Here is a 16,063-nt window from a genome sequence, read left to right as displayed (position 1 = left end):
GATGGCTATTGTGTCTGTTTGACCTCTTCCAAATGTCTGTGCTGGCAATCAAAAGAAAAAGTTTCCAATATAAATAGCTAGAGAATAAAAACAATTTGCCAGTAATGTGAAAAAACCTACAGCACCTGGTGTTCCCAGGTGGTCTCCCACCCAAGTACTAACCAGGCCCAACACTGCTTAGCTTCCAAGATCAGACGAGATTGGGGCTATCCAATGTGGTATGGCTGTAGGTGAGATATAGGCACTTTTTTGCCCTCTTCTACTTCTATCACCAGGTAAGCTAATAAAAAAGTTTCCTAACTGTATTGGCTTACTGAAAAAAATCATGTGTTGGTAATGTAAAAAGACCTACAGGACATGATATTAGCAGGGGGTCTTAAATTAAACTACAAAAGATGCTCAACACTGTTTAGCTGCCAAAAGCAGTTGGAATTGGGCCTAAACAGTGTGGTAAGTCTTTAGATGATGGCTATTGTGTCTGTTTGACCTCTTCCAAATGTCTGTGCTGGCAATAAAATGAAAAAGTTTCCAATATAAATAGCTAGAGAATAAAAACAATTTGCCAGTAATGTGAAAAAAACTACAGCACCTGGTGTTCCCATGTGGTCACCCACCCAAGTACTAACCAGGCCCAACACTGCTTAGCTTCCAAGGTCAGACGAGATTGGGCCTATCCAATGTTGTATGGCTGTAGGTGAGTTAAATTCTCTTTTTTGCCCTCTTCTACTTCTATCACCAGGTAAGCTAATACAAAAGTTTCCTAACTGTATTGGCTTACTGAAAAAAAATCATGTGTTGGTAATGTAAAAAGACCTACAGGACATGATATTAGCAGGGGGTCTTAAATTAAACTACAAAAGAGGCTCAACACTGTTTAGCTGCCAAAAGCAGTTTGAATTGAGCCTAAACAGTGTGGTAAGTCTTTAGGTGATGGCTATTGTGTCTGTTTGACCTCTTCCAAATGTCTGTGCTGGCAATAAAATGAAAAAGTTTCCAAAATAAATAGCTAGAGAATAAAAACAATTTGCCAGTAATGTGAAAAAACCTACAGCACCTGGTGTTCCCAGGTGGTCTCCCACCCAAGTACTAACCAGGCCCAACACTGCTTAGCTTCCAAGATCAGACGAGATTGGGCCTATCCATTGTGGTATGGCTGTAAGTGAGTTAAAGACACTTTTTTGCCCTCTTCTACTTCTATCACCAGGTAAGCTAATACAAGAGTTTCCTAACTGTATTGGCTTACTGAAAAAAATCATGTGTTGGTAATGTAAAAAGACCTACAGGACATGATATTAGCAGGGTGTCTTAACTTAAACTACAAAAGAGGCTCAACACTGTTTAGCTGCCAAAAGCAGTTGGAATTGAGCCTAAACAGTGTGGTAAGTCTTTAGGTGATGGCTATTGTGTCTGTTTGACCTCTTCCAAATGTCTGTGCTGGCAATAAAAAGAAAAAGTTTCCAATATAAATAGCTAGAGAATAAAAACAATTTGCCAGTAATGTGAAAAAACCTACAGCACCTGGTGTTCCCAGGTGGTCTCCCACCCAAGTACTAACCAGGCCCAACACTGCTTAGCTTCCAAGATCAGACGAGATTGGGCCTATCCAATGTGGTATGGCTGTAGGTGAGATACAGGCACTTTTTTGCCCTCTTCTACTTCTATCACCAGGTAAGCTAATAAAAAAGTTTCCTAACTGTATTGGCTTACTGAAAAAAATCATGTGTTGGTAATGTAAAAAGACCTACAGGACATGATATTAGCAGGGGGTCTTAAATTAAACTACTAAAGAGGCTCAACACTGTTTAGCTGCCAAAAGCAGTTGGAATTGGGCCTAAACAGTGTGGTAAGTCTTTAGGTGATGGCTATTGTGTCTGTTTGACCTCTTCCAAATGTCTGTACTGGCAATAAAAAGAAAAAGTTTCCAATTTAAATAGCTAGAGAATAAAAACAATTTGCCTGTAATGTGAAAAAACCTACAGCACCTGGTGTTCCCATGTGGTCTCCCACCTAAGTACTAACCAGGCCCAACACTGCTTAGCTTCCAAGATCAGACGAGATTGGGCCTATCCAATGTGGTATGGCTGTAGGTGAGATACAGGCACTTTTTTGCCCTCTTCTACTTCTATCACCAGGTAAGCTAATAAAAAAGTTTCCTAACTGTATAGGCTTACTGATAAAAAACCTTTGTGTTGGTAATGTAAAAAGACCTACAGGACATGATATTAGCAGTGGGTCTTAAATTAAACTACTAAAGAGGCTCAACACTGTTTAGCTGCCAAAAGCAGTTGGAATTGGGCCTAAACAGTGTGGTAAGTCTTTAGGTGATGGCTATTGTGTCTGTTTGACCTCTTCCAAATGTCTGTGCTGGCAATAAAAAGAAAAAGTTTCCAATTTAAATAGCTAGAGAATAAAAACAATTTGCCAGTAATGTGAAAAAACCTACAGCACCTGGTGTTCCCATGTGGTCTCCCACCCAAGTACTAACCAGGCCCAACACTGCTTAGCTTCCAAGATCAGACGAGATTGGGCCTATCCAATGTGGTATGGCTGTACGTGAATTAAAGCCACTTTTTTGCCCTCTTCTACTTCTATCACCAGGTAAGCTAATACAAAAGTTTCCTAACTGTATTGGCTTACTGAAAAAAATCATGTGTTGGTAATGTAAAAAGACCTACAGGACATGATATTAGCAGGGGGTCTTAAATTAAACTACAAAAGAGGCTCAACACTGTTTAGCCGCCAAAAGCAGTTGGAATTGAGCCTAAACAGTGTGGTAAGTCTTTAGGTGATGGCTATTGTGTCTGTTTGACCTCTTCCAAATGTCTGTGCTGGCAATCAAAAGAAAAAGTTTCCAATATAAATAGCTAGAGAATAAAAACAATTTGCCAGTAATGTGAAAAAACCTACAGCACCTGGTGTTCGCAGGTGGTCTCCCACCCAAGTACTAACCAGGCCCAACACTGCTTAGCTTCCAAGATCAGACGAGATTGGGGCTATCCAATGTGGTATGGCTGTAGGTGAGATACAGGCACTTTTTTGCCCTCTTCTACTTCTATCACCAGGTAAGCTAATAAAAAAGTTTCCTAACTGTATTGGCTTACTGAAAAAAATCATGTGTTGGTAATGTAAAAAGACCTACAGGACATGATATTAGCAGGGGGTCTTAAATTAAACTACAAAAGAGGCTCAACACTGTTTAGCTGCCAAAAGCAGTTGGAATTGAGCCTAAACAGTGTGGTAAGTCTTTAGGTGATGGCTATTGTGTCTGTTTGACCTCTTCCAAATGTCTGTGCTGGCAATACAATGAAAAAGTTTCCAATATAAATAGCTAGAGAATAAAAACAATTTGCCAGTAATGTGAAAAAACCTACAGCACCTGGTGTTCCCATGTGGTCACCCACCCAAGTACTAACCAGGCCCAACACTGCTTAGCTTCCAAGGTCAGACGAGAGTGGGCCTATCCAATGTGGTATGGCTGTAGGTGAGTTAAATTCTCTTTTTTGCCCTCTTCTACTTCTATCACCAGGTAAGCTAATACAAAAGTTTCCTAACTGTATTGGCTTACTGAAAAAAAATCATGTGTTGGTAATGTAAAAAGACCTACAGGACATGACATTAGCAGGGGGTCTTAAATTAAACTACAAAAGAGGCTCAACACTGTTTAGCTGCCAAAAGCAGTTTGAATTGAGCCTAAACAGTGTGGTAAGTCTTTAGGTGATGGCTATTGTGTCTGTTTGACCTCTTCCAAATGTCTGTGCTGGCAATAAAAAGAAAAAGTTTCCAAAATAAATAGCTAGAGAATAAAAACAATTTGCCAGTAATGTGAAAAAACCTACAGCACCTGGTGTTCCCAGGTGGTCTCCCACCCAAGTACTAACCAGGCCCAACACTGCTTAGCTTCCAAGACCAGACGAGATTGGGCCTATCCATTGTGGTATGGCTGTAAGTGAGTTAATGACACTTTTTTGCCCTCTTCTACTTCTATCACCAGGTAAGCTAATACAAGAGTTTCCTAACTGTATTGGCTTACTGAAAAAAATCATGTGTTGGTAATGTAAAAAGACCTACAGGACATGATATTAGCAGGGGGTCTTAAATTAAACTACTAAAGAGGCTCAACACTGTTTAGCTGCCAAAAGCAGTTGGAATTGGGCCTAAACAGTGTGGTAAGTCTTTAGGTGATGGCTATTGTGTCTGTTTGACCTCTTCCAAATGTCTGTACTGGCAATAAAAATAAAAAGTTTCCAATTTAAACAGCTAGAGAATAAAAACAATTTGCCAGTAATGTGAAAAAACCTACAGCACCTGGTGTTCCCATGTGGTCGCCCACCCAAGTACTAACCAGGCCCAACACTGCTTAGCTTCCAAGATCAGACGAGATTGGGCCTATCCAATGTGGTATGGCTGTAGGTGAGTTAAAGCCACTTTTTTGCCCTCTTCTACTTCTATCACCAGGTAAGCTAATACAAAAGTTTCCTAACTGTATTGGCTTACTGAAAAAAATCATGTGTTGGTAATGTAAAAAGACCTACAGGACATGATATTAGCAGGGGGTCTTAAATTAAACTACAAAAGAGGCTCAACACTGTTTAGCTGCCAAAAGCAGTTGGAATTGAGCCTAAACAGTGTGGTAAGTCTTTAGGTGATGGCTATTGTGTCTGTTTGACCTCTTCCAAATGTCTGTGCTGGCAAAAAAAAGAAAAAGTTTCCAATATAAATAGCTAGAGAATAAAAACAATTTGCAAGTAATGTGAAAAAACCTACAGCACCTGGTGTTCCCAGGTGGTCTCCCACCCAAGTACTAACAAGGCCCAACACTGCTTAGCTTCCAAGATCAGACGAGATTGGGCCTATCCAATGTGGTATGGCTGTAGGTGAGTTAAATGCACTTTTTTGCCCTCTTCTACTTCTATCACCAGGTAAGCTAATACAAAAGTTTCCTAACTGTATTGGCTTACTGAAAAAAATCATGTGTTGGTAATGTAAAAAGACCTACAGGACATGATATTAGCAGGGGGTCTTAAATTTAACTACTAAACAGGCTCAACACTGTTTAGCTGCCAAAAGCAGTTGGAATTGGGCCTAAACAGTGTGGTAAGTCTTTAGGTGATGGCTATTGTGTCTGTTTGACCTCTTCCATATGTCTGTACTGGCAATAAAAAGAAAAAGTTTCCAATTTAAATAGCTAGAGATTAAAAACAATTTGCCTGTAATGTGAAAAAACCTACAACACCTGGTGTTCCCATGTGGTCTCCCACCCAAGTACTAACCAGGCCCAACACTGCTTAGCTTCCAAGATCAGACGAGATTGGGCCTAACCAATGTGGTATGGCTGTAGGTGAGATACAGGCACTTTTATGCCCTCTTCTACTTCTATCACCAGGTAAGCTAATAAAAAAGTTTCCTAACTGTATTGGCTTACTGAAAAAAATCATGTGTTGGTAATGTAAAAAGACCTACAGGACATGATATTAGCAGGGGGTCTTAAATTAAACTACTAAAGAGGCTCAACACTGTTTTGCTGCCAAAAGCAGTTGGAATTGGGCCTAAACAGTGTGGTAAGTCTTTAGGTGATGGCTATTGTGTCTGTTTGACCTCTTCCAAATGTCTGTACTGGCAATAAAAAGAAAAAGTTTCCAATTTAAATAGCTAGAGAATAAAAACAATTTGCCTGTAATGTGAAAAAACCTACAGCACCTGGTGTTCCCATGTGGTCTCCCACCCAAGTACTAACCAGGCACAACACTGCTTAGCTTCCAAGATCAGACGAGATTGGGCCTATCCAATGTGGTATGGCTGTAGGTGAGATACAGGCACTTTTTTGCCCTCTTCTACTTCTATCACCAGGTAAGCTAATACAAAAGTTTCCTAACTGTATTGGCTTACTGAAAAAAATCATGTGTTGGTAATGTAAAAAGACCTACAGGACATGATATTAGCAGGGGGTCTTAAATTAAACTACTAAAGAGGCTCAACACTGTTTAGCTGCCAAAAGCAGTTGGAATTGGGCCTAAACAGTGTGGTAAGTCTTTAGGTGATGGCTATTGTGTCTGTTTGACCTCTTCCAAATGTCTGTGCTGGCAATAAAAAGAAAAAGTTTCCTATTTAAATAGCTAGAGAATAAAAACAATTTGCCAGTAATGTGAAAAAACCTACAGCACCTGGTGTTCCCATGTGGACCCCCACCCAAGTACTAACCAGGCCCAACACTGCTTAGCTTCCAAGATCAGACGAGATTGGGCCTATCCAATGTGGTATGGCTGTAGGTGAGTTAAAGACACTTTTTTGCCCTCTTCTAATTCTATCACCAGGTAAGCTAATACAAAAGTTTCCTAACTGTATTGGCTTACTGAAAAAAATCATGTGTTGGTAATGTAAAAAGACCTACAGGACATGATATTAGCAGGGGGTCTTAAATTAAACTACAAAAGAGGCTCAACACTGTTTAGCTGCCAAAAGCAGTTGGAATTGAGCCTAAACAGTGTGGTAAGTCTTTAGGTGATGGCTATTGTGTCTGTTTGACCTCTTCCAAATGTCTGTGCTGGCAATAAAAAGAAAAAGTTTCCAATATAAATAGCTAGAGAATAAAAACAATTTTCCTGTAATGTGAAAAAACCTACAGCACCTGGTGTTCCCATGTGGTCTCCCACCCAATTACTAACCAGGCCCAACACTGCTTAGCTTCCAAGAACAGACGAGATTGGGCCTATCCAATGTCGTATGGCTGTAGGTGAAATACAGGCACTTTTTTTCCCTCTTCTACTTCTATCACCAGGTAAGCTAATACAAAAGTTTCCTAACTGTATTGGCTTACTGAAAAAAATCATGTGTTGGTAATGTAAAAAGACCTACAGGACATGATATTAGCAGGGGGTCTTAAATTAAACTACAAAAGAGGCTCAACACTGTTTAGCTGCCAAAAGCAGTTGGAATTGAGCCTAAACAGTGTGGTAAGTCTTTAGGTGATGGCTATTGTGTCTGTTTGACCTCTTCCAAATGTCTGTGCTGGCAATCAAAAGAAAAAGTTTCCAATATAAATAGCTAGAGAATAAAAACAATTTGCCAGTAATGTGAAAAAACCTACAGCACCTGGTGTTCGCAGGTGGTCTCCCACCCAAGTACTAACCAGGCCCAACACTGCTTAGCTTCCAAGATCAGACGAGATTGGGGCTATCCAATGTGGTATGGCTGTAGGTGAGATACAGGCACTTTTTTGCCCTCTTCTACTTCTATCACCAGGTAAGCTAATAAAAAAGTTTCCTAACTGTATTGGCTTACTGAAAAAAATCATGTGTTGGTAATGTAAAAAGACCTACAGGACATGATATTAGCAGGGGGTCTTAAATTAAACTACAAAAGAGGCTCAACACTGTTTAGCTGCCAAAAGCAGTTGGAATTGAGCCTAAACAGTGTGGTAAGTCTTTAGGTGATGGCTATTGTGTCTGTTTGACCTCTTCCAAATGTCTGTGCTGGCAATACAATGAAAAAGTTTCCAATATAAATAGCTAGAGAATAAAAACAATTTGCCAGTAATGTGAAAAAACCTACAGCACCTGGTGTTCCCATGTGGTCACCCACCCAAGTACTAACCAGGCCCAACACTGCTTAGCTTCCAAGGTCAGACGAGATTGGGCCTATCCAATGTGGTATGGCTGTAGGTGAGTTAAATTCTCTTTTTTGCCCTCTTCTACTTCTATCACCAGGTAAGCTAATACAAAAGTTTCCTAACTGTATTGGCTTACTGAAAAAAAATCATGTGTTGGTAATGTAAAAAGACCTACAGGACATGATATTAGCAGGGGGTCTTAAATTAAACTACAAAAGAGGCTCAACACTGTTTAGCTGCCAAAAGCAGTTTGAATTGAGCCTAAACAGTGTGGTAAGTCTTTAGGTGATGGCTATTGTGTCTGTTTGACCTCTTCCAAATGTCTGTGCTGGCAATAAAAAGAAAAAGTTTCCAAAATAAATAGCTAGAGAATAAAAACAATTTGCCAGTAATGTGAAAAAACCTACAGCACCTGGTGTTCCCAGGTGGTCTCCCACCCAAGTACTAACCAGGCCCAACACTGCTTAGCTTCCAAGATCAGACGAGATTGGGCCTATCCATTGTGGTATGGCTGTAAGTGAGTTAATGACACTTTTTTGCCCTCTTCTACTTCTATCACCAGGTAAGCTAATACAAGAGTTTCCTAACTGTATTGGCTTACTGAAAAAAATCATGTGTTGGTAATGTAAAAAGACCTACAGGACATGATATTAGCAGGGGGTCTTAAATTAAACTACAAAAGAGGCTCAACACTGTTTAGCTGCCAAATGCAGTTGGAATTGAGCCTAAACAGTGTGGTAAGTCTTTAGGTGATGGCTATTGTGTCTGTTTGTCCTCTTCCAAATGTCTGTGCTGGCAATAAAAAGAAAAAGTTTCCAATATAAATAGCTAGAGAATAAAAACAATTTGCCAGTAATGTGAAAAAACCTACAGCACCTGGTGTTCCCAGGTGGTCTCCCATCCAAGTACTAACCAGGCCCAACACTGCTTAGCTTCCAAGATCAGACGAGATTGGGCCTATCCAATGTGGTATGGCTGTAGGTGAGATACAGGCACTTTTTTGCCCTCTTCTACTTCTATCACCAGGTAAGCTAATAAAAAAGTTTCCTAACTGTATTGGCTTACTGAAAAAAATCATGTGTTGGTAATGTAAAAAGACCTACAGGACATGATATTAGCAGGGGGTCTTAAATTAAACTACTAAAGAGGCTCAACACTGTTTAGCTGCCAAAAGCAGTTGGAATTGGGCCTAAACAGTGTGGTAAGTCTTTAGGTGATGGCTATTGTGTCTGTTTGACCTCTTCCAAATGTCTGTACTGGCAATAAAAAGAAAAAGTTTCCAATTTAAATAGCTAGAGAATAAAAACAATTTGCCTGTAATGTGAAAAAACCTACAGCACCTGGTGTTTCCATGTGGTCTCCCACCCAAGTACTAACCAGGCCCAACACTGCTTAGCTTCCAAGATCAGACGAGATCGGGCCTATCCAATGTGGTATGGCTGTAGGTGAGATACAGGCACTTTTTTGCCCTCTTCTACTTTTATCACCAGGTAAGCTAATAAAAAAGTTTCCTAACTGTATTGGCTTACTGAAAAAAATCATGTGTTGGTAATGGAAAAAGACCTACAGGACATGATATTAGCAGGGGGTCTTAAATTAAACTACTAAAGAGGCTCAACACTGTTTAGCTGCCAAAAGCAGTTGGAATTGGGCCTAAACAGTGTGGTAAGTCTTTAGGTGATGGCTATTGTGTCTGTTTGACCTCTTCCAAATGTCTGTGCTGGCAATAAAAAGAAAAAGTTTCCAATTTAAATAGCTAGAGAATAAAAACAATTTGCCAGTAATGTGAAAAAACCTACAGCACCTGGTGTTCCCATGTGGTCTCCCACCCAAGTACTAACCAGGCCCAACACTGCTTAGCTTCCAAGATCAGACGAGATTGGGCCTATCCAATGTGGTATGGCTGTAGGTGAGTTAAAGCCACTTGTTTGCCCTCTTCTACTTCTATCACCAGGTAAGCTAATACAAAAGTTTCCTAACTGTATTGGCTTACTGAAAAAAATCATGTGTTGGTAATGTAAAAAGACCTACAGGACATGATATTAGCAGGGGGTCTTAAATTAAACTACAAAAGAGGCTCAACACTGTTTAGCTGCCAAAAGCAGTTGGAATTGAGCCTAAACAGTGTGGTAAGTCTTTAGGTGATGGCTATTGTGTCTGTTTGACCTCTTCCAAATGTCTGTGCTGGCAAAAAAAAGAAAAAGTTTCCAATATAAATAGCTAGAGAATAAAAACAATTTGCCAGTAATGTGAAAAAACCTACAGCACCTGGTGTTCCCAGGTGGTCTCCCACCCAAGTACTAACAAGGCCCAACACTGCTTAGCTTCCAAGATCAGACGAGATTGGGCCTATCCAATGTGGTATGGCTGTAGGTGAGTTAAAGGCACTTTTTTGCCCTCTTCTACTTCTATCACCAGGTAAGCTAATACAAAAGTTTCCTAACTGTATTGGCTTACTGAAAAAAATCATGTGTTGGTAATGTAAAAAGACCTACAGGACATGATATTAGCAGGGGGTCTTAAATTTAACTACTAAACAGGCTCAACACTGTTTAGCTGCCAAAAGCAGTTGGAATTGGGCCTAAACAGTGTGGTAAGTCTTTAGGTGATGGCTATTGTGTCTGTTTGACCTCTTCCATATGTCTGTACTGGCAATAAAAAGAAAAAGTTTCCAATTTAAATAGCTAGAGATTAAAAACAATTTGCCTGTAATGTGAAAAAACCTACAACACCTGGTGTTCCCATGTGGTCTCCCACCCAAGTACTAACCAGGCCCAACACTGCTTAGCTTCCAAGATCAGACGAGATTGGGCCTATCCAATGTGGTATGGCTGTAGGTGAGATACAGGCACTTTTATGCCCTCTTCTACTTCTATCACCAGGTAAGCTAATAAAAAAGTTTCCTAACTGTATTGGCTTACTGAAAAAAATCATGTGTTGGTAATGTAAAAAGACCTACAGGACATGATATTAGCAGGGGGTCTTAAATTAAACTACTAAAGAGGCTCAACACTGTTTTGCTGCCAAAAGCAGTTGGAATTGGGCCTAAACAGTGTGGTAAGTCTTTAGGTGATGGCTATTGTGTCTGTTTGACCTCTTCCAAATGTCTGTACTGGCAATAAAAAGAAAAAGTTTCCAATTTAAATAGCTAGAGAATAAAAACAATTTACCTGTAATGTGAAAAAACCTACAGCACCTGGTGTTCCCATGTGGTCTCCCACCCAAGTACTAACCAGGCACAACACTGCTTAGCTTCCAAGATCAGACGAGATTGGGCCTATCCAATGTGGTATGGCTGTAGGTGAGATACAGGCACTTTTTTGCCCTCTTCTACTTCTATCACCAGGTAAGCTAATACAAAAGTTTCCTAACTGTATTGGCTTACTGAAAAAAATCATGTGTTGGTAATGTAAAAAGACCTACAGGACATGATATTAGCAGGGGGTCTTAAATTAAACTACTAAAGAGGCTCAACACTGTTTAGCTGCCAAAAGCAGTTGGAATTGGGCCTAAACAGTGTGGTAAGTCTTTAGGTGATGGCTATTGTGTCTGTTTGACCTCTTCCAAATGTCTGTGCTGGCAATAAAAAGAAAAAGTTTCCTATTTAAATAGCTAGAGAATAAAAACAATTTGCCAGTAATGTGAAAAAACCTACAGCACCTGGTGTTCCCATGTGGTCTCCCACCCAAGTACTAACCAGGCCCAACACTGCTTAGCTTCCAAGATCAGACGAGATTGGGCCTATCCAATGTGGTATGGCTGTAGGTGAGTTAAAGACACTTTTTTGCCCTCTTCTAATTCTATCACCAGGTAAGCTAATACAAAAGTTTCCTAACTGTATTGGCTTACTGAAAAAAATCATGTGTTGGTAATGTAAAAAGACCTACAGGACATGATATTAGCAGGGGGTCTTAAATTAAACTACAAAAGAGGCTCAACACTGTTTAGCTGCCAAAAGCAGTTGGAATTGAGCCTAAACAGTGTGGTAAGTCTTTAGGTGATGGCTATTGTGTCTGTTTGACCTCTTCCAAATGTCTGTGCTGGCAATAAAAAGAAAAAGTTTCCAATATAAATAGCTAGAGAATAAAAACAATTTGCCTGTAATGTGAAAAAACCTACAGCACCTGGTGTTCCCATGTGGTCTCCCACCCAATTACTAACCAGGCCCAACACTGCTTAGCTTCCAAGAACAGACGAGATTGGGCCTATCCAATGTCGTATGGCTGTAGGTGAAATACAGGCACTTTTTTTCCCTCTTCTACTTCTATCACCAGGTAAGCTAATACAAAAGTTTCCTAACTGTATTGGCTTACTGAAAAAAATCATGTGTTGGTAATGTAAAAAGACCTACAGGACATGATATTAGCAGGGGGTCTTAAATTAAACTACAAAAGAGGCTCAACACTGTTTAGCTGCCAAAAGCAGTTGGAATTGAGCCTAAACAGTGTGGTAAGTCTTTAGGTGATGGCTATTGTGTCTGTTTGACCTCTTCCAAATGTCTGTGCTGGCAATAAAAAGAAAAAGTTTCCAATATAAATAGCTAGAGAATAAAAACAATTTGCCAGTAATGTGAAAAAACCTACAGCACCTGGTGTTCCCAGGTGGTCTCCCACCCAAGTACTAACCAGGCCCAACACTGCTTAGCTTCCAAGATCAGACGAGATTGGGCCTATCCAATGTGGTATGGCTGTAGGTGAGTTAAAGGCACTTTTTTGCCCTCTTCTACTTCTATCACCAGGTAAGCTAATACAAAAGTTTCCTAACTGTATTGGCTTACTGAAAAAAATCATGTGTTGGTAATGTAAAAAGACCTACAGGACATGATATTAGCAGGGGGTCTTAAATTAAACTACAAAAGAGGCTCAACACTGTTTAGCTGCCAAAAGCAGTTGGAATTGAGCCTAAACAGTGTTGTAAGTCTTTAGGTGATGGCTATTGTGTCTGTTTGACCTCTTCCAAATGTCTGTGCTGGCAATAAAAAGAAAAAGTTTCCAATATAAATAGCTAGAGAATAAAAACAATTTGCCAGTAATGTGAAAAAACCTACAGTACCTGGTGTTCCCAGGTGGTCTCCCACCCAAGTACTAACCAGGCCCAACACTGCTTAGCTTCCAAGATCAGACGAGATTGGGCCTATCCAATGTGGTATGGCTGTAGGTGAGATGCAGGCACTTTTTTGCCCTCTTCTACTTCTATCACCAGGTAAGCTAATACAAAAGTTTCCTAACTGTATTGGCTTACTGAAAAAAATCATGTGTTGGTAATGTAAAAAGACCTACAGGACATGATATTAGCAGGGGGTCTTAAATTAAACTACAAAAGAGGCTCAACACTGTTTAGCTGCCAAAAGCAGTTGGAATTGGGCCTAAACAGTGTGGTAAGTCTTTAGGTGATGGCTATTGTGTCTGTTTGACCTCTTCCAAATGTCTGTACTGGCAATAAAAAGAAAAAGTTTCCAATTTAAATAGCTAGAGAATAAAAACAATTTGCCTGTAATGTGAAAAAACCTACAGCACCTGGTGTTTCCATGTGGTCTCCCACCCAAGTACTAACCAGGCCCAACACTGCTTAGCTTCCAAGATCAGACGAGATTGGGCCTATCCAATGTGGTATGGCTGTAGGTGAGATACAGGCACTTTTTTGCCCTCTTCTACTTTTATCACCAGGTAAGCTAATAAAAAAGTTTCCTAACTGTATTGGCTTACTGAAAAAAATCATGTGTTGGTAATGGAAAAAGACCTACAGGACATGATATTAGCAGGGGGTCTTAAATTAAACTACTAAAGAGGCTCAACACTGTTTAGCTGCCAAAAGCAGTTGGAATTGGGCCTAAACAGTGTGGTAAGTCTTTAGGTGATGGCTATTGTGTCTGTTTGACCTCTTCCAAATGTCTGTGCTGGCAATAAAAAGAAAAAGTTTCCAATTTAAATAGCTAGAGAATAAAAACAATTTGCCAGTAATGTGAAAAAACCTACAGCACCTGGTGTTCCCATGTGGTCTCCCACCCAACTACTAACCAGGCCCAACACTGCTTAGCTTCCAAGATCAGACGAGATTGGGCCTATCCAATGTGGTATGGCTGTAGGTGAGTTAAAGCCACTTGTTTGCCCTCTTCTACTTCTATCACCAGGTAAGCTAATACAAAAGTTTCCTAACTGTATTGGCTTACTGAAAAAAATCATGTGTTGGTAATGTAAAAAGACCTACAGGACATGATATTAGCAGGGGGTCTTAAATTAAACTACAAAAGAGGCTCAACACTGTTTAGCTGCCAAAAGCAGTTGGAATTGAGCCTAAACAGTGTGGTAAGTCTTTAGGTGATGGCTATTGTGTCTGTTTGACCTCTTCCAAATGTCTGTGCTGGCAAAAAAAAGAAAAAGTTTCCAATATAAATAGCTAGAGAATAAAAACAATTTGCCAGTAATGTGAAAAAACCTACAGCACCTGGTGTTCCCAGGTGGTCTCCCACCCAAGTACTAACAAGGCCCAACACTGCTTAGCTTCCAAGATCAGACGAGATTGGGCCTATCCAATGTGGTATGGCTGTAGGTGAGTTAAAGGCACTTTTTTGCCCTCTTCTACTTCTATCACCAGGTAAGCTAATACAAAAGTTTCCTAACTGTATTGGCTTACTGAAAAAAATCATGTGCTGGTAATGTAAAAAGACCTACAGGACATGATATTAGCAGGGGGTCTTAAATTTAACTACTAAACAGGCTCAACACTGTTTAGCTGCCAAAAGCAGTTGGAATTGGGCCTAAACAGTGTGGTAAGTCTTTAGGTGATGGCTATTGTGTCTGTTTGACCTCTTCCATATGTCTGTACTGGCAATAAAAAGAAAAAGTTTCCAATTTAAATAGCTAGAGATTAAAAACAATTTGCCTGTAATGTGAAAAAACCTACAACACCTGGTGTTCCCATGTGGTCTCCCACCCAAGTACTAACCAGGCCCAACACTGCTTAGCTTCCAAGATCAGACGAGATTGGGCCTATCCAATGTGGTATGGCTGTAGGTGAGATACAGGCACTTTTATGCCCTCTTCTACTTCTATCACCAGGTAAGCTAATAAAAAAGTTTCCTAACTGTATTGGCTTACTGAAAAAAATCATGTGTTGGTAATGTAAAAAGACCTACAGGACATGATATTAGCAGGGGGTCTTAAATTAAACTACTAAAGAGGCTCAACACTGTTTTGCTGCCAAAAGCAGTTGGAATTGGGCCTAAACAGTGTGGTAAGTCTTTAGGTGATGGCTATTGTGTCTGTTTGACCTCTTCCAAATGTCTGTACTGGCAATAAAAAGAAAAAGTTTCCAATTTAAATAGCTAGAGAATAAAAACAATTTACCTGTAATGTGAAAAAACCTACAGCACCTGGTGTTCCCATGTGGTCTCCCACCCAAGTACTAACCAGGCACAACACTGCTTAGCTTCCAAGATCAGACGAGATTGGGCCTATCCAATGTGGTATGGCTGTAGGTGAGATACAGGCACTTTTTTGCCCTCTTCTACTTCTATCACCAGGTAAGCTAATACAAAAGTTTCCTAACTGTATTGGCTTACTGAAAAAAATCATGTGTTGGTAATGTAAAAAGACCTACAGGACATGATATTAGCAGGGGGTCTTAAATTAAACTACTAAAGAGGCTCAACACTGTTTAGCTGCCAAAAGCAGTTGGAATTGGGCCTAAACAGTGTGGTAAGTCTTTAGGTGATGGCTATTGTGTCTGTTTGACCTCTTCCAAATGTCTGTGCTGGCAATAAAAAGAAAAAGTTTCCTATTTAAATAGCTAGAGAATAAAAACAATTTGCCAGTAATGTGAAAAAACCTACAGCACCTGGTGTTCCCATGTGGTCTCCCACCCAAGTACTAACCAGGCCCAACACTGCTTAGCTTCCAAGATCAGACGAGATTGGGCCTATCCAATGTGGTATGGCTGTAGGTGAGTTAAAGACACTTTTTTGCCCTCTTCTAATTCTATCACCAGGTAAGCTAATACAAAAGTTTCCTAACTGTATTGGCTTACTGAAAAAAATCATGTGTTGGTAATGTAAAAAGACCTACAGGACATGATATTAGCAGGGGGTCTTAAATTAAACTACAAAAGAGGCTCAACACTGTTTAGCTGCCAAAAGCAGTTGGAATTGAGCCTAAACAGTGTGGTAAGTCTTTAGGTGATGGCTATTGTGTCTGTTTGACCTCTTCCAAATGTCTGTGCTGGCAATAAAAAGAAAAAGTTTCCAATATAAATAGCTAGAGAATAAAAACAATTTGCCTGTAATGTGAAAAAACCTACAGCACCTGGTGTTCCCATGTGGTCTCCCACCCAATTACTAACCAGGCCCAACACTGCTTAGCTTCCAAGAACAGACGAGATTGGGCCTATCCAATGTCGTATGGCTGTAGGTGAAATACAGGCACTTTTTTTCCCTCTTCTACTTCTATCACCAGGTAAGCT

The 16,063-nt window shown here is 40.1% G+C and overlaps 31 non-coding genes and 4 pseudogenes across 31 annotated transcripts; all 35 read right to left on the bottom strand.

Moving 5' to 3' along the window:
• Window positions 1-113: 113 nt before the first annotated feature.
• LOC146014002 (5S ribosomal RNA) lies at window positions 114-232 on the bottom strand. The gene has a single exon (XR_014446962.1). It is a non-coding gene; the product is annotated as a 5S ribosomal RNA (ribosomal RNA).
• Window positions 233-577: 345 nt separating this feature from the next.
• Window positions 578-696, bottom strand: LOC146010354 (5S ribosomal RNA; annotated as a pseudogene).
• A 346-nt stretch (window positions 697-1,042) lies between these two features.
• On the bottom strand, window positions 1,043-1,161 carry LOC146015169 (5S ribosomal RNA). The gene has a single exon (XR_014448098.1). It is a non-coding gene; the product is annotated as a 5S ribosomal RNA (ribosomal RNA).
• Window positions 1,162-1,506: 345 nt separating this feature from the next.
• Window positions 1,507-1,625, bottom strand: LOC146013625 (5S ribosomal RNA). Its single transcript, XR_014446597.1, has one exon. It is a non-coding gene; the product is annotated as a 5S ribosomal RNA (ribosomal RNA).
• Window positions 1,626-1,970: 345 nt separating this feature from the next.
• Window positions 1,971-2,089, bottom strand: LOC146014159 (5S ribosomal RNA). Its single transcript, XR_014447112.1, has one exon. It is a non-coding gene; the product is annotated as a 5S ribosomal RNA (ribosomal RNA).
• A 347-nt stretch (window positions 2,090-2,436) lies between these two features.
• LOC146015971 (5S ribosomal RNA) lies at window positions 2,437-2,555 on the bottom strand. Its single transcript, XR_014448878.1, has one exon. It is a non-coding gene; the product is annotated as a 5S ribosomal RNA (ribosomal RNA).
• A 345-nt stretch (window positions 2,556-2,900) lies between these two features.
• Window positions 2,901-3,019, bottom strand: LOC146015152 (5S ribosomal RNA). Its single transcript, XR_014448081.1, has one exon. It is a non-coding gene; the product is annotated as a 5S ribosomal RNA (ribosomal RNA).
• A 345-nt stretch (window positions 3,020-3,364) lies between these two features.
• On the bottom strand, window positions 3,365-3,483 carry LOC146016859 (5S ribosomal RNA). Its single transcript, XR_014449741.1, has one exon. It is a non-coding gene; the product is annotated as a 5S ribosomal RNA (ribosomal RNA).
• A 346-nt stretch (window positions 3,484-3,829) lies between these two features.
• Window positions 3,830-3,948, bottom strand: LOC146016787 (5S ribosomal RNA). Its single transcript, XR_014449665.1, has one exon. It is a non-coding gene; the product is annotated as a 5S ribosomal RNA (ribosomal RNA).
• Window positions 3,949-4,293: 345 nt separating this feature from the next.
• Window positions 4,294-4,412, bottom strand: LOC146014013 (5S ribosomal RNA). The gene has a single exon (XR_014446973.1). It is a non-coding gene; the product is annotated as a 5S ribosomal RNA (ribosomal RNA).
• Window positions 4,413-4,757: 345 nt separating this feature from the next.
• LOC146016354 (5S ribosomal RNA) lies at window positions 4,758-4,876 on the bottom strand. Its single transcript, XR_014449250.1, has one exon. It is a non-coding gene; the product is annotated as a 5S ribosomal RNA (ribosomal RNA).
• A 345-nt stretch (window positions 4,877-5,221) lies between these two features.
• On the bottom strand, window positions 5,222-5,340 carry LOC146015560 (5S ribosomal RNA). The gene has a single exon (XR_014448478.1). It is a non-coding gene; the product is annotated as a 5S ribosomal RNA (ribosomal RNA).
• Window positions 5,341-5,685: 345 nt separating this feature from the next.
• Window positions 5,686-5,804, bottom strand: LOC146016714 (5S ribosomal RNA). The gene has a single exon (XR_014449596.1). It is a non-coding gene; the product is annotated as a 5S ribosomal RNA (ribosomal RNA).
• Window positions 5,805-6,149: 345 nt separating this feature from the next.
• Window positions 6,150-6,268, bottom strand: LOC146015140 (5S ribosomal RNA). Its single transcript, XR_014448070.1, has one exon. It is a non-coding gene; the product is annotated as a 5S ribosomal RNA (ribosomal RNA).
• A 345-nt stretch (window positions 6,269-6,613) lies between these two features.
• LOC146011274 (5S ribosomal RNA) lies at window positions 6,614-6,732 on the bottom strand (annotated as a pseudogene).
• A 345-nt stretch (window positions 6,733-7,077) lies between these two features.
• On the bottom strand, window positions 7,078-7,196 carry LOC146015151 (5S ribosomal RNA). The gene has a single exon (XR_014448080.1). It is a non-coding gene; the product is annotated as a 5S ribosomal RNA (ribosomal RNA).
• A 345-nt stretch (window positions 7,197-7,541) lies between these two features.
• Window positions 7,542-7,660, bottom strand: LOC146013998 (5S ribosomal RNA). Its single transcript, XR_014446958.1, has one exon. It is a non-coding gene; the product is annotated as a 5S ribosomal RNA (ribosomal RNA).
• A 346-nt stretch (window positions 7,661-8,006) lies between these two features.
• LOC146015168 (5S ribosomal RNA) lies at window positions 8,007-8,125 on the bottom strand. Its single transcript, XR_014448097.1, has one exon. It is a non-coding gene; the product is annotated as a 5S ribosomal RNA (ribosomal RNA).
• Window positions 8,126-8,470: 345 nt separating this feature from the next.
• LOC146011688 (5S ribosomal RNA) lies at window positions 8,471-8,589 on the bottom strand. The gene has a single exon (XR_014444967.1). It is a non-coding gene; the product is annotated as a 5S ribosomal RNA (ribosomal RNA).
• Window positions 8,590-8,934: 345 nt separating this feature from the next.
• Window positions 8,935-9,053, bottom strand: LOC146016569 (5S ribosomal RNA). The gene has a single exon (XR_014449457.1). It is a non-coding gene; the product is annotated as a 5S ribosomal RNA (ribosomal RNA).
• A 345-nt stretch (window positions 9,054-9,398) lies between these two features.
• On the bottom strand, window positions 9,399-9,517 carry LOC146010476 (5S ribosomal RNA). The gene has a single exon (XR_014444844.1). It is a non-coding gene; the product is annotated as a 5S ribosomal RNA (ribosomal RNA).
• Window positions 9,518-9,862: 345 nt separating this feature from the next.
• On the bottom strand, window positions 9,863-9,981 carry LOC146016353 (5S ribosomal RNA). The gene has a single exon (XR_014449249.1). It is a non-coding gene; the product is annotated as a 5S ribosomal RNA (ribosomal RNA).
• Window positions 9,982-10,326: 345 nt separating this feature from the next.
• On the bottom strand, window positions 10,327-10,445 carry LOC146014606 (5S ribosomal RNA). Its single transcript, XR_014447555.1, has one exon. It is a non-coding gene; the product is annotated as a 5S ribosomal RNA (ribosomal RNA).
• A 345-nt stretch (window positions 10,446-10,790) lies between these two features.
• Window positions 10,791-10,909, bottom strand: LOC146016713 (5S ribosomal RNA). The gene has a single exon (XR_014449595.1). It is a non-coding gene; the product is annotated as a 5S ribosomal RNA (ribosomal RNA).
• A 345-nt stretch (window positions 10,910-11,254) lies between these two features.
• LOC146010464 (5S ribosomal RNA) lies at window positions 11,255-11,373 on the bottom strand. Its single transcript, XR_014444843.1, has one exon. It is a non-coding gene; the product is annotated as a 5S ribosomal RNA (ribosomal RNA).
• Window positions 11,374-11,718: 345 nt separating this feature from the next.
• LOC146011273 (5S ribosomal RNA) lies at window positions 11,719-11,837 on the bottom strand (annotated as a pseudogene).
• A 345-nt stretch (window positions 11,838-12,182) lies between these two features.
• Window positions 12,183-12,301, bottom strand: LOC146013614 (5S ribosomal RNA). The gene has a single exon (XR_014446586.1). It is a non-coding gene; the product is annotated as a 5S ribosomal RNA (ribosomal RNA).
• Window positions 12,302-12,646: 345 nt separating this feature from the next.
• On the bottom strand, window positions 12,647-12,765 carry LOC146014568 (5S ribosomal RNA). The gene has a single exon (XR_014447517.1). It is a non-coding gene; the product is annotated as a 5S ribosomal RNA (ribosomal RNA).
• Window positions 12,766-13,110: 345 nt separating this feature from the next.
• LOC146015812 (5S ribosomal RNA) lies at window positions 13,111-13,229 on the bottom strand. Its single transcript, XR_014448721.1, has one exon. It is a non-coding gene; the product is annotated as a 5S ribosomal RNA (ribosomal RNA).
• Window positions 13,230-13,574: 345 nt separating this feature from the next.
• On the bottom strand, window positions 13,575-13,693 carry LOC146015340 (5S ribosomal RNA). The gene has a single exon (XR_014448265.1). It is a non-coding gene; the product is annotated as a 5S ribosomal RNA (ribosomal RNA).
• A 345-nt stretch (window positions 13,694-14,038) lies between these two features.
• On the bottom strand, window positions 14,039-14,157 carry LOC146016352 (5S ribosomal RNA). Its single transcript, XR_014449248.1, has one exon. It is a non-coding gene; the product is annotated as a 5S ribosomal RNA (ribosomal RNA).
• A 345-nt stretch (window positions 14,158-14,502) lies between these two features.
• Window positions 14,503-14,621, bottom strand: LOC146014604 (5S ribosomal RNA). The gene has a single exon (XR_014447553.1). It is a non-coding gene; the product is annotated as a 5S ribosomal RNA (ribosomal RNA).
• Window positions 14,622-14,966: 345 nt separating this feature from the next.
• LOC146016712 (5S ribosomal RNA) lies at window positions 14,967-15,085 on the bottom strand. Its single transcript, XR_014449594.1, has one exon. It is a non-coding gene; the product is annotated as a 5S ribosomal RNA (ribosomal RNA).
• Window positions 15,086-15,430: 345 nt separating this feature from the next.
• Window positions 15,431-15,549, bottom strand: LOC146010453 (5S ribosomal RNA). The gene has a single exon (XR_014444842.1). It is a non-coding gene; the product is annotated as a 5S ribosomal RNA (ribosomal RNA).
• Window positions 15,550-15,894: 345 nt separating this feature from the next.
• Window positions 15,895-16,013, bottom strand: LOC146011272 (5S ribosomal RNA; annotated as a pseudogene).
• Between the last annotated feature and the right edge of the window lie 50 nt (window positions 16,014-16,063).

Source organism: Crinia signifera, chromosome 6 (genome assembly GCF_055691185.1).
Source record: "Crinia signifera chromosome 6, ASM5569118v1, whole genome shotgun sequence".
Lineage (NCBI taxonomy): Eukaryota > Metazoa > Chordata > Amphibia > Anura > Myobatrachidae > Crinia > Crinia signifera.
Note: the sequence above shows the minus strand (reverse complement) of the source record. Positions and strands in the feature narration are given on the sequence as shown.